The 15,468-nt window shown below is 43.7% G+C and overlaps 1 pseudogene; it reads right to left on the bottom strand.

Moving 5' to 3' along the window:
• The window catches only part of LOC123492043, a 95,581-nt pseudogene that overhangs the window by 57,579 nt on the left and 22,534 nt on the right, over nt 1-15,468 (bottom strand).

A 15,468-nucleotide genomic window follows, 5' to 3' on the forward strand; every position in this document is an offset into this window, starting at 1 on the left:
ATAAATGGGGAGTATATATATAAAAAACATGGGGGATTGGAAGTGATGCAGACAATTACATTGATAGAAGATACAATCTATCTGCAATATTAAGCTGATCCACCCCCCCAAAAAGACAAAAAATATATATATAAAAAATATGAAAATATTTTATATATATATATATTCCTACCACTTTGAAGATGCAAAATATTTCACAAGAAATACACAAAAAACAGAAATCTTGAGTGTGCATAACTATTCACCCCCCCACACTCCCTCCCAAAGTCAATACTTTGTTAGCCACCTTTTGCAGCAATTACAGCTGCAAGTCTCTTGGGGTATGTCTCTATAAGCTTGGCACATCTAGCCACAGGGTTTTTTGCCCATTCTTCAAGGCAAAACTGCTACAGCTCCTTCAAGTTGGATGGGTTCCGCTGGTGTACAGCAATCTTTAAGTCATACCACAGATTCTCAATTGGATTGAGGTCTGGGCTTTGACTAGGCCATTCCAAGACATTTAAATGTTTCCCCTTAAACCACTTGAGTGTTGCTTTAGCAGTATGCCTAGGGTCATTGTCCTGCTGGAAGGTGAACCGCCGTCCCAGTCTCAAATCTCTGGAAGACTGAAACAGGTTTCCCTCAAGAATTTCCCTGTATTTAGCGCCATCCATCATTCCTACAATTCTGACCAGTTTCCCAGTCCCTGCCGATGAAAAACATCCCCACAGAATGATGCTGCCAACACCATTCTTCACTGTGGGGATGGTGTTCTCGGGGTGATGAGAAGTGTTGGGTTTGCGCCAGACATAGCGTTTTCCTTGATGGCCAAAAAGCTGAATTTTAGTCTCATCTGACCAGAGTACCTTCTTCCATATGTTTGGGGAGTCTCCCACATGGCTTTTGGCGAACACCAAACGTGTTTGCTTATTTTTTTCTTTAAGCAATGACTTTTTTCTGTCCACTCTTCTGTAAAGCCCAGCTCTGTGGAGTGTATGCCTTAAAGTGGTCCTATGGACAGATACTCCAATCTCCGCTGTGGAGCTTTGCAGCTTCTTCAGGGTTATCTTTGGTCTCTTTGTTGCCTCTCTGATTAAATCCCTCCTTGCCTGGTCCGTGAGTTTTGGTGGGCGGCCCTCTCTTGGCAGGTTTGTTGTGGTGTCATATTCTTTCAATTTTTTTATAATGGATTTAATGGTTCTCTGTGGGATGTTCAAAGTTTCAGATATGTTTTTATAACCCAACCCTGATCTGTACTTTTTACGTCATTTAGCAGACGCTCTTATCCAGAGTGACTTACAGTTAGTGAGTACATTACATTTTATTCTTACTGGCCCCCCGTGGGAATCGAACCCACAACCCTGGCGTTGCAAACGCCATGCTCTACCAACTGAGCTACATCCCTGCCGGCCATTCCCTCCCCTACCCTGGACGACGCTGGGCCAATTGTGCGCCGCCCCATGGGTCTCCCGGTCGCGGCCGGATACGACAGAGCCTGGATTCGAACCAGGATCTCTAGTGGCACAGCTAGCACTGCGATGCAGTGCCTTAGACCACTGCGCCACTCGGGAGACTCCACAATTTTGTCCCTGACCTGTTTGGAGAGCTCCTTGGTCTTCATGGTGTTGTTTGCTTGGTGGTGCCTCTTGCTTAGTGGTGTTGCAGACTCTGGGTGTGATGAGTGTGATAGAAGGAGTCAGGCTTAGGAGGGTAAATCACAGAATACAGAGTTTATTCCGTAGTACACAAATGCGCTGGATAGCAACACACAAAAACAGGCACAGGGGAAACTATCTACCCCGGCAATACAAAGGGAGAGTAGCTCCACCGAGCTACACTACTCTCAGAATAAACAATCACCCACAAGGACAAGGGGGGCAGAGGGAACACGTATACACGGACTAATGAGGGGATAAGAACCATGTGTGTGTAATTGACAAGACAAGACAAATGGAATGATGATATATGGAGCGGCAGTGGCTAGTAAGCCGGTGATGATGAACGCCGAAGCCTGCCCGAACAAGGAGGGGAGGCAGCCTCGGCGGAAGTCGTGACAGTGGGGCCTTTCAGAACAGGTGTATATATACTGAGATCATGTGACAGATCATGTGACACTTAGATTGCACACAGGTGGACTTTATTTAACTAATTATGTGACTTCTGAAGGTAATTGGTTGCACCATATCTTATTTAGGGGCTTCATAGCAAAGGGGGTGAATACATATACACTCACCACTTTTCCGTTATTTATTTTTTTGAATTTATTTAAACAAATAATTTCTCTCATTTCACTTCACCAATTTGGACTATTTTGTGTATGTCCATTACATGAAATCCAAATAAAAATCCATTTAAATTACAGGTTGTAATGCAACAAAATAGGAAAAACGCCAAGTGGGATGAAAACTTTTGCAAGGCACTGTATATAAAGGGCTTATAGAGGTCTATACTATATAAAGGGCTGATAGAGGTATATACTATATAAAGGGCTTATAGAGGTCTATACTATATAAAGGGCTGATAGAGGTCTATACTATATAAAGGGCTTATAGAGGTCTATACTATATAAAGGGCTTATAGAGGTCTATACTATATAAAGGGCTTACATAGGTCTATACTATATAAAGGGCTTATAGAGGTATATACTATATAAAGGGCTGATAGAGGTCTATACTATATAAAGGGCTTATAGAGGTCTATACTATATAAAGGGCTTATAGAGGTCTATACTATATAAAGGGCTTATAGAGGTATATACTATATAAAGGGCTTATATAGGTCTATACTATATAAAGGGCTTATAGAGGTATATACTATATAAAGGGCTGATAGAGGTCTATACTATATAAAGGGCTTATAGAGGTCTATACTATATAAAGGGCTTATAGAGGTCTATACTATATAAAGGGCTGATAGAGGTCTATACTATATAAAGGGCTGATAGAGGTCTATACTATATAAAGGGCTGATAGAGGTCTATACTATATAAAGGGCTTATAGAGATCTATACTATATAAAGGGCTGTTAGAGGTCTATACTATATAAAGGTCTGATAGAGGTCTATACTATATAAAGGGCTTATAGAGGTCTATACTATATAAAGGGCTTATAGAGGTCTATACTATATAAAGGGCTTATAGAGGTCTATTCTATATAAAGGGATTGTATTGTGAGCCCAGTAAACCCCAGCCGTTCAGTGCTGAAAGTGTCTCTGCTCTGTGCAAGGAGGAGAGAGACCCCTTGTTGTCACTGCTGCCATGAACATTGGGGAAATGACCAAGCTAATCTCAGAGCAGACAGCAATTAAGGCATGAACCTCAACGGTATGTTTGTGTTTGTATTTGTATTTATTAGGGATCCCCATTAGCTGCTGCCAAGGCAGCAGCTGCTCTTCCTGGGGTCCAAACACTGACTGACAGCAAACAAACAGCCCCAGGGGGGCGCTTGCACTACCCTGCCATGTGAGTGTCAAACTCCATATGTGAAGGTAGCGGGGGCGAAGCGTTTGCTTCTAGCAATGCACCGCATGGCTGTGGCAAATCCAGCAATTACAGCTCTGTACATAATTAACATGCAAATGAGCTGATCTACTTAAAAGCTGTTGTCACAAATAGACGTGAATAGGGGCTGAGGGTGGGGCCATGGCTGCCAGCAGACTGATTTGCATATTGCATTTGTAGTAAGAAGACATCTCTAGAAGAAGAGGAGCGTGACTCAGAGTTATGAGGAGGGGTGAGGAGGGGGGATTGTGAGTCAGAGTTATGAGGAGGGGGAGCGTGAGTCAGAGTTATGAAGAGGGGTGAGGAGGGGGGAGCGTGAGTCAGTTATGAGGAGGGGTGAGGAGGGGGGAGTGTGAGTCAGAGTTATGAGGAGGGGTGAGGAGGGGGGAGCGTGAGTCAGAGTTATGAGGAGGGGTGAGGAGGGGGGAGTGTGAGTCAGAGTTATGGAAATAGGGGTGAGGAGGGGGAGGCTAAAGTGGTTAGGGGGTACAACAGCTGGCCGATTCCCAAACATACAGGCAAACAGGCACAAAGCCTCACCCTCTAACCCCGCACCTAGCCCATGAGTCCTGCAGAGTACATGACAGCTGTTATGAGTGGAGGAGGGAGGACTACTCATGTCTCCAGGTGGGCTGAGACCAGGGGGGAGCAGAGGTTGGCGGTGGGCTTGGCCAGGCCCAGGGTGAAGATGGTGTCCCTTCATGGCCACCGTGTTGAGGACATGGAAGAGCAGGGTCACTGTGGTGTCCCTCACAAACACCTTCTCCTTCAGTATGTCCACCGCCTCTGATGGGGGGAGAGTGGGGGAGAAGAGAGAGAGAGAGAGAGCGAGGAGTGGTTTAGATAAGTATTCAGCGCCCAATGATGGGGAGACTCCAAATAAGACAGAGGGAAGGAAGGAGGAGAGAGAATGAGAGAGAGAGGTGGGGGAGAAGTTTGTAAAAGGCCCCTTAAATAATTTCATGTGAGGAAAACAAACCGCTATTAAAACAGCATTTTACACCCAACAGGAATGCAAATTGGCCAGTATGATGCCACTTTCCCGCTAATTGCATTTCTAAATGAGACTACAATTACAGGGCCCCCACAATGGGGATGCTTTTTCCCGTCTCCGTGCCGAAAGTGCCAGGGCTAAATTAGAGGTGTGCGGCGAGTGCCCGGCATGCCCTGGCCTGGGCCCTACAGAGGCATGGTGCTCGGCAGCCACCCTAATGGAGACTTTTTATCAGGCCGGGCTCCCATCTGGCTGACTGGGCCGCGTGGTGCGGTGAGGGTTGAGGACACTCTCCTCTCCTCTTCTCTCTCTCCCCCGGCAGCTGCTCTGTGGCAGGGCCAGATAATTAAGATGTGTTTACACTGTGTTTAGAGGCGTGCTAATGGGCTGACACCGATAGGGTGTGTTTGCACCAGCGATACTAATCATCACAGTCTGGTCAGAGGGAGAGAGAGAAAACAACTAGCTCGCCAGTACACATCCCATGTAAACACACAAACAACAAAATAAATATCATTGGCTTTGGCCCTCAACTGCCACGCCTATGTGAGTTCTGGCCTCATTTGGGCTCAAACTCCATTCTCCGCACTTTGAGTGCTGTGGCTAGCTGACTCAATAACAGCCACAGAATAGAAATGATTCTGTTGAACACTGCAGGTGTGTGTTTGGATCCAACCAGCAGTCTAGTTCTCTAGCTAGCTATTACACCTCTTCAACCAGTATAGTTCTCTAGCTAGTTATTACACCTCTTCAACCAGTCTAGTTCTCTAGCTAGTTATTACACCTCTTCAACCAGTCTAGTTCTCTAGCTAGTTATTACACCTCTTCAACCAGTCTAGTTCTCTATCTAGCTACTACACCTCTTCAACAAGTCTTAATTGAATTATTGTTTTTGCTAGGTAGCGTTAGCTAGTGCTAGTCGGCTGTACCTGCGCTAAAACTCTGGTATTTTCATTTCTATAGCTTGTTCTAAATCTTCTTTTTAAATAGGGAGCCAATATTTTTTCAGCACTTTTATTTCTATGACTGATCAAAACTCATTGTCTCATGCTTTCTCTTATCCCTCTGCAGCAGACATTATGTGAGCAATATGTTTGGAACATCAAATCACAATATTGAATCGCAATACATATAGAGTCGTGAGATTCGCCATGTAGCAAACAATATTGCAGGCACTAGGGATGGAGGTGTGAGCATGCGGGTCTGGGCAGATGAGAAAAAAGTGGCAGTCAGGGAGGGGGTGAAAGGGGCAGTCAGGTAGGGGGACGAGGGGCAGTCAGTGAGGGGGTGAAAGGGACAGTCAGGGAAGGGGTGAAAGGGGCAGTCAGGGAGGGGGACGAGAGGCAGTCAGGGAGGTGGTGAAAGGAGCAGTCAGGTAGGGGAACGAGGGAAAGTCAGGGAGGGGGTGAGGGAGCAGTCAGGGAGGGGGATGAGGGGCAGTCAGGGAGGGGGACGAGGGGCAGTCAGGGAGGGTGTGAAAGGGTCAGTCAGGTAGTGGGATGAGGGGCAGTCAGGGAAGGGGATGAGGGGCAGTCAGGGAATGAGGGGCAGTCAGGTAGGGGGACGAGGGGCAATCAGGGAGGGGGACGAGGAGCAGTCACGGAGGGTGTGAAAGAGGCAGTCAGGTAGGGGGACTAGGGGCAGTCAGGGAGGGGGTGAAAGGGGCAGTCAGGGAGGGGGACAAGGGGCAGTCAGGGAGGGGGTGAAAGGGGCAGTCAGGGAGGGGGACGAGGGGTGTCGTGGATAATTATCACTATACTTATTAAAAATATAAGTTCTTCCAGAGTTTTTGTAGTATCAAGATAGACTTTATTACATAGAACAACAAAAGCCGAGCTGGTCTGCAGAGCAACTAACTCACAATACTCGGCCCTCAGTTTATATACAATGTCCATTCCTGCTCGTTTTACATACTTTTTAGCTTAAAACCCTCCCAGTTCAGTTTCTCCACCATTATCTTTTGACCGCTCCGCCCACTCTCTTAATTTATGATAGTGGTGAAATCTGACTTCTCCTCCTATATTTATTTAGCTTGGATACAATGGTGGCCAAACCAAACTTTCTCATGTAAAAAACACCACCTGGCTCTGCTCTGTTTATTCCAAAGCACATCAATCGATACTTAAATATGGTTTAAACATATCAGATCCATAACCCATTCTCAACCATATACATTTAAGACATTCCTAATGCATTGCCTCATACATACAGTGGGGGGAAAAAAGTATTTAGTCAGCCACCAATTGTGCAAGTTCTCCCACTTAAAAAGATGAGAGAGGCCTGTAATTTTCATCATAGGTACACGTCAACTATGACAGACAAAATGAGGGGGAAAAAATCCAGAAAATCACATTGTAGGATTTTTAATGAATTTATTTGCAAATTATGGTGGAAAATAAGTATTAGGTCAATAACAAAAGTTTCTCAATACTTTGTTATATACCCTTTGTCGGCAATGACACAGGTCAAACGTTTTCTGTATGTCTTCACAAGGTTTTAACACACTGTTGCTGGTATTTTGGCCCATTCCTTTAGAGCAGTGATGTTTTAGGGCTGTCGCTGGGCAACACGGACTTTCAACTCCCTCCAAAGATTTTCTGTGGGGTTGAGATCTGGAGACTGGCTAGGCCACTGTAGTGTCTGTTGTTGGTGGTTGTTGCCGTCAATCAAGGAGTCTGCTTAAGCTGCACCGTGTTCAAAGGCTTTTATTAAAATCACGAGGTTACAGCGTAAGTTACAGACCCGCGGAGTCTGGAGAAGCCCCGTCCCAATTTAATCTGAATGCTTCTGACCCTTCTTCGTTTTCCCCCCAGTATATATAAACTCCCAAGATGTGGGTGGCTCCCTCTACTGTCCAATCCCCTGTCTACAACACACTTCCTGTCTGTTGTATGTGGCGTTACACTAAAACATTCCCTCTTGATACTAAAATCAACATTCTTTCAGTTCCACTTAAAACATTTAACAAAGGCATAATCCTAATACACGACATTTCCCCCCTTCGAGACGAACTAAAAGTCTCGAAAACAAACAGAATAGGATTATGACAAGTAACAATTTATCTTATTGAGTATCTTTAACGTTAAAGCAAAAACATTCTCCTCTAGAGTGTATATACCTTTCTATGAAATATGAATAACTCTTTATGAAGTGTGAATACATTACTATGAAATATGAACAAATCTTTATGGAGTGTAAGAGCGAAAAACTGTCCGGCAGCCATCTTTTCAGATATCCATCCATCAATCAAGACAGTAAAATTCTCTCACGGTCCCTCTGCCCCAGGCAACCACCTCGGTACTCCAGATAAACTCATAAACAATGTAAATGCATTTGAAACTATGATGCAATTAAATACACATGTAAGCCCCTGCAAACAAATCCTATCCAAAAATATCCACTCTAAGGCTGGTCAACCCATTGGACCCTACAGTGGACCTCTCCCTGCCTAGACTCCCTGTCCCTAAGCATCACCGAAATAAACAAAAACATCTAAGATCCTCACATGTATTCAATAACATCAAACATCACTCTACAAAACTTAATACCTAAGAATATGACACAATTATGTATTACACATCAAATATGTCTATATTTCATTGCAGACACTGGAATGTAGTCTACTACACTTCATCTCCCCGTAGTCTCGACTTCCAATGGATTGTTGATGATGGAATCGGCCACACCCTCCTTGTTTCATCTCCTTCAGTCATATTGTCCCTGTTTGAGTATTTCAATCTCCACATGTTCCCCCAAATGCTTCTGGAAGAAAAGAAAAAACCAAACAGTATCTTTTGCAAAACAACACTTTCAAATTAAACATCAATATCAACTAAGAATATAAAAATGCTATATAAATGATATCAACTAAGAATATAAAAATGCTATATAAATGATATCAACTAAGAATATAAAAATGCTATATAAATGATATCAACTAAGAATATAAAAATGATATATAAATGATATCAACTAAGAATATAAAAATGATATATAAATGATGTATGAATCACATTATCCTTTTCCCCCCCTTGATTCATAAAATCATACTAAGAATCACACTAATATTGAAAATAATTGAAAAATGATCAAATAATCAAAAAGGATATTTATCCATTAGTAGTCCATCCAGACCCCCTTTTCCATCTTCATCCAGATCAGGAACAGTCAACAACGGCATCTGAGTGTTGTCTCCAGGCATCACAACACCAACCCATCTTAATATCATAGCTTTTGCAAAGGTCAGTAACAAAGTACAAAAGCAAAACATGACACACAACGCTATCAGAGCTGCAACTAAAATCTGAACCATCACTGCTCCTATTGGGCCTAACTGATCTTGCAACCAAGACTTCGCTGACCATCCAGCTCCCTCAGATCTCCCAAATGCATCCCTTATATTCTTCAACGCCTCTATAACACTCGTGATATTATCGGAACTATCTGGGATCAAAGTATAACAATCATCCCCCGTCAGATTCATAGCCAAACATAAGCCACCTTGTTTTGCCAAAATATAATCAAGAGCCATGTCATGTTTCAACAGCGTCAGTCAAATCAAATCAAATCAAATTTTATTGGTCACATGCACCGAATACAACAGGTGCAGACATTACAGTGAAATGCTTACTTACAGCCCTTAACCAACAGTGCATTTATTTTAAACAAAAAAGTAAGAATAAAACAACAACAAAAAAGTGTTGAGAAAAAAAGAGCAGAAGTAAAAATAAAGTGACAGTAGGGAGGCTATATATACAATAGAATAAAGTGACAGTAGGGAGGCTATATATACAGGGGGTACCGTTGCATAGTCAATGTGCGGGGGCACCGGCTAGTTGAGGTAGTTGAGGTAATATGTACATGTGGGTAGAGTTAAAGTGACTATGCATAAATACTTAACAGAGTAGCAGCAGCGTAAAAAGTATGGGGTGGGGGGCAGTGCAAATAGTCCGGGTAGCCATGATTAGCTGTTCAGGAGTCTTATGGCTTGGGGGTAGAAGCTGTTGAGAAGTCTTTTGGACCTAGACTTGGCACTCCGGTGCCGCTTGCCGTGCGGTAGCAGAGAGAACAGTCTATGACTAGGGTGACTGGAGTCTTTGACAATTTTGAGGGCCTTCCTCTGACACCGCCTGGTATAGAGGTCCTGGATGGCAGGGAGCTTTGCCCCTGTGATGTACTGGGCGTACGCACTACCCTCTGTAGTGCCTTGCGGTCAGAGGCCAAGCAGTTGCCATACCAGGCGGTGATGCAACCAGTCAGGATGCTCTCGATGGTGCAGCTGTAGAATTTTTTGAGGATCTGAGGACCCATGCCAAATCTTTTTAGTCTCCTGAGGGGGAATAGGCTTTGTCGTGCCCTCTTCACGACTGTCTTGGTGTGTTTGGACCATGATAGTTCGTTGGTGATGTGGACACCAAGGAACTTGAAGCTCTCAACCTGTTCCACTACAGCCCCGTCGATGAGAATGGGGCGTGCTCAGTCCTCTTTTTTTTCCTGTAGTCCACAATCATCTCCTTTGTCTTGGTCACGTTGAGGGAGAGGTTGTTGTCCTGGCACCACACGGCCAGATCTCTGACCTCCTCCCTATAGGCTGTCTCATCGTTGTCGGTGATCAGGCCTACCACTGTTGTGTCGTCGGAAAACTTAATGATGGTGTTGGAGTCGTGCCTGGCCATGCAGTCGTGGGTGAACAGAGAGTACAGGAGGGGGACTGAGCACGCACCCTGAGGGGCCCCCGTGTTGAGGATCAGTGTGGCAGATGTGTTGTTACCTACCCTTACCACCTGGGGCGGCCCGTCAGGAAGTCCAGGATCCAGTTGCAGAGGGAGGTGTTTAGTCCCAGGATCCTTAGCTTAGTGATGAGCTTTGAGGGCACTATGGTGTTGAATGCTGAGCTGTAGTCAATGAATAGCATTCTCACGTAGGTGTTCCTCTTGTCCAGGTGGGAAAGGGCAGTGTGGAGTGCGATAGAGATTGCATCATCTGTGGATCTGTTGGGGCGGTATGCAAATTGGAGTGGGTCTAGGGTTTCTGGGATTATGCTGTTGATGTGAGCCATGACCAGTCTTTCAAAGCACTTCATGGCTACAGACGTCAGTGCCACGGGTCGGTAGTCTGTGACTTCTTTGAGTATTTGACAGAAGGTGAAACCCTCTTATTGTTTCATTCGCAAACCCCTGCAAAGTATATGTAATATTATCAATATGATCTGCTAAAAATGTTACACCATACCATGGAAAAAGACCAAGTCCCCACTTCTCTCCCAGACTTATTCTCCAATGGTAGGCTTCAAGATTATTAAATGTAGCCATGTCTCTTTTCACCCTATTTTCAACAGTAGTTTCAGATTGATCTGTGTTTGGTGCTACCCCTCGTCTAATGGTAAAAACCTCATATGGAAGCTTCAACGTTGACATGTAACAACATCCTTTCCATCCATAGGGTAAGAATATATATGCTTTATCACCACAAACCCACCAAATATCTCTAAAATTCCCAATAGTTACATTGACAGGCAAAAGCTGATCTTTCACCATCCTGCTCTTCTTACTACCTGGTACATAAAAAGTTACATTATATTTGTCCTCTCTAACCTTATGTCCGTGCTTATCCAAAGTCATCATATAATCATCACAATCTGATATTCCCATGAACATACCATTTACATCATCTGTTTTATTAGAACAAAAACAACTTTTAGCCCTCACTGCTTTCACCTCAAATGCTTCAGGGATCGCTGTTACCTGACTTTCTTTACCATCCAACATATTCACATAGGGTAATTCATTTAACCAAGAACACTTATACCTAGGCTTAAACAAATGTTGTGACAACGACATTCCTTTATCTGTCAATGCTCGTTGATGATACAACAGCCATCTCAACGCATAGGACTGACACCCACTTGATAAGGGTTGAGCGACCGTCTCTAAAATTGAACCCCACGTCTCTGGTGCTGGAATTCTCAACAGATATGGACCCTCAAGATTCCTCACTGATCTTACAGAATGAGTTAACTGCTGGAACCAAATATTTCTCCCTGCCCATTGATCTTTAATCTTCAAAACAGACGAATCAAATCCATATGCTTTCCATTTAGCTTCTCTTTTCCCTAACGAGCGGTATTGATCAGATGTATCTTCTGATGTTAAGTTGAACCCAAAGAACTCATCCTGTACTTCCATGATATTATCTTGTATTATTTCAGATGAACCTATATTGTTCTCTACCACTATTTGCTGAGTCATTCCTGTTACATCGTTTACTTTTAGAAAAGTTGTTGTCGGTGTCGGTGTCATACCTCCTACATTTGTTATTGCCGTCGTACCATTAAATCCTTCCAAAGTTACCATTAAAGTAGTTGATTTAGTTGATGTATTAACCTTAATTATTTCTAGTGGGAAAGTTACCGATTTTCTCTGTGTATTATTAATTGTTGGAGTGACTACTGTGATAAACTTATCCTGAACTCCTTTGGTGACCGTGGAGGCTACAACAGACCTCAATTCTTCCATTATAATCGTGACTTTACGAATTACATAGCCTTTTAACCAATAATTCTTAACCGGAACAAATTTTTACGCTTGCACTAGATAAGTACACATATATTCTCCCTGATCTTTCTCTGTAACATTACGCAACATAAGTGAACAATCATTCACAACCCTCTTATTGTTGTACAAAATATACTTTCTTTCACTAGGGGGCACCGCTTCTACATCTGGTCCTGATAACAATACTTCTTCTCCATAATTATCTCTCCATGTGGGAGGAACGTCCCCTCCCCCACTCCATCTCTCACAGCTACACGGAAGATGAGCTGTCTCCCCCCTCCTAACCTGTCACGGTTTCGGCCGAGGCTGCCTCTCTCCCTTGTTCGGGCAGGTTTCGGCGTTCGTCGTCTCCGGAATTCTAGCTGCCACCGCTCTATGTTTCATGTTCGTTTGCTTTTGTCTGTTTGTTTCCACACCTGTTTCTGTTTTGGCGTAATTAGTGTCCTATAAGTTTCTCGTTGTGTTTGTCTAGTGTTGTGTGTAATTATTTTCCGTCAGTTGTGTGTATTGCTCGGTTGAGCTTCTCTCCACTACGCTGGAGTATTTTCGCACCTGTTTGTGCGCAGTTACTATTTGTCGCACCTGTTTGTGCGCTGTTACTTTTCGCCTTCGTGCGTATTTTTGCCTTCGGGCAAAGTTGTCCTTTTGCCTTAGTTTGGGCAGTAATACAAGCCTTTGGAATATCGTTCTGAGTCCTGCGTTTGATTCCACTATTGCACCTACAGCACGCCCTGACATAACCTTAATAACAGTCTTTTCTTCTAAAATTGATGCTGGAGCTATTGGTTCCCTTGTAATCGAATGCGATATATTTATGGCTTTAATAACTGTCAATGTTGAAAGAGTTAAATTGCTTCCCACTGTTGTTATAACAGACTGAAGTGTTGGTGTTATTGTTGTAACTTCATCCCTAGTTTTCGTAACGTTTTGGTCTGACTTTTCTCCTAACTGGTCTAGGCCTACTTTGTCTAACTGAATCACTAGCTTCTCCTGTAACAGAGTTGCCCTTGGTGGTCTCTGCTGCTTCACATCCCACTGAAATATTCCCTGTTGCTTCTGGGACGTATTGAAAATCAATTTCCCCAAATCCCCCTTTCCTTTCCATCCCCTGCATAGTCATCTCTGGCATCATCAGAAGTGTCACCATTATCAACGTTAACCCCAACATTGACAATCTCTCCCTCTTCCTGTTCTCCCCTATCTCCATCCTCTCTCTCTGCGCGTGGCACCTCTTCTGTAGGTGCTTTAACACAATGTGACAAATGATACCACGTAGGGAGACCCCTTAACCTGGACAGCTGTTCCAGTACTACGAACCACTTCAAATGGTCCTTCACGACGTTCGTTATACCACTTCCTTCTGAATACCTTTACGAATACTTTGTCTCCCGGTTGTACTGTATTCCTCTTATCCTCCTCAAGCGCCTTCTGCACCTCTTCTTGTCTTTGCCTGTCAGAAACATATGTGGACAACTTTTTATGAAAATTGGCCATATATGTAACGTACGCTCTCATTTCATCTTCCAACAGGGCCAAGCTTGGACCCTTTCCGCTTGTTCGCAAACAAGGCGTAGGCATCCTTCTTCCTGTTACCAACTCATGGGGTGTCATACGTAAATCACGTAACTCACTTGAGTGACACACCATTAGTGCTAAAGGAAGCGCCGCTATCCAGTTTAGACCTGTATGTTGACAAATTTTCACAATGCGATTTTTTCAAGACATCGTTCATTCTTTCACACATCCCTTGACTTTGTGGGTGATAAACTGCTCCAAGACGTTGCTTAATTCCCAATTTTTGCAACATCAATTTAACTGATTTATCCACAAATTCCCCTTCCATTGTCCGAGGATATTCGATCGGGTAATCCCCACCTGCTTATGACTTCTTTACACAAGAACTTGGCAACCGACTGAGCATCCTTACGCTTGGTTGGACAAGCTTCCAGTCCATCGTGAAAATCTATCTACAACCACCAACATGTATCTTTTCCCATCAACTGGTTGTATCATATCAACAAAGTCAATGACCAACTCACGCATAGGACCCCTTGGTGTAGGAATGTAACCTGGATGAACAGGTATCCCTCTTCGAACATTATTTTTAAGACAGATAGTGCACCTTCCTATCATATAATCAATTTGTTCAAACAAATATGGAGCCCAAAAACCATATTCCTTTGTGATCTTTCTGTTAACCTCCCCCCTCGCAACATGAGCTAACCCATGTGCTTCTTGAATCATCAGACCTAAGAGGTCTAGAGGCGCTACTATCAACCCCTCATGGTTTCTCCACAGACCAGTAGCATCTTTGACCGCTCCTCGGTCTAACCATAGCTGTTTGTCGATCATAGAAGCAGCTTCTTGCATCAAAATTACATCCCGAAGCGTAATTTTGTCTTCCAAGTCCACTACATGAGTGACCAGCAAAACTTTTCCCAATTTATCCGCTCCCTGCGGCGGCTTTTGCAGCTTCATCAGCAGCTTTGTTCCCTTGTGTCACTCTTGACATATCTGTCTTGTGAGCTGCACACTTAGCTATCGCTATCTATTTAGGCTTCATCATAGCATGCAACAGTTTCATTATTTGTGCATGATGTTGTATCGGAGAACCATCCGTTTTCTTAAACCCTCGACCTTTCCATACTGCCCCAAACAAATGACATACACTATGTGCATATGCTGAATCAGTGTATATGGTTACTCGCTTTCCTTCTGCTAACAAACATGCTTCTGTTAGCCCCACAAGTTCAGCAAGTTGTGCAGACGCAGGCTGTGGTATTACTTCAGCCTTTTCCACAACAAATCCCGTTCCTCTGCCTCTAACTACTGCATAACCAGCACATAATTTATCTCCCCACCCGATAGCAAGACCCATCAGTCCAATACTCCAGGTCTGCCTCACGTAATGGAAAGGCTTGTAAATCTGATCTAAGCCTCGAATATCTCTCTGCTTCTTGGACACAATCATGTGGCTCACCATCCTCTGAAGTTGGTAAACTCTCGGCTGGATTTACTGTATCACATCTCACTAGGGTGACATCCTCCTGCTCTAAGAGCCTATGATAGTCTCTGAGCCTAGGCATAGTCAATGTATATTTCCCATAGTTCAGAAGATTTCTGAGACTATGATGGGTAAGAATTGTTACTGGGTAGCCCATCGTGACCGATGATGCTTTGTCATACATTGAATATACTCCCACCATTGCTCTGTAGCACAGTGGTAACCCTAGTTCTACCTCTGAATAAGCAGTAGAGTAGTAGGAAATAGGCTGAGGATTCGTCCCGTGCCTGTCGGTTGACAAAGAACCGCTACACGCATATCTACCTCCAGTAGAAGTAGACACATATAGCAAAAAGTTCTTCGAGTAATCTGGTAGTGCAAGTGCAGGTGCCTCCTGCAACCTCTGTTTGATCGTTTCAAATGCCACATGGCCTTCCT

This window comes from Coregonus clupeaformis, chromosome 1, assembly GCF_020615455.1.
Source record: "Coregonus clupeaformis isolate EN_2021a chromosome 1, ASM2061545v1, whole genome shotgun sequence".
NCBI classification, from domain to species: Eukaryota; Metazoa; Chordata; class Actinopteri; order Salmoniformes; family Salmonidae; genus Coregonus; species Coregonus clupeaformis.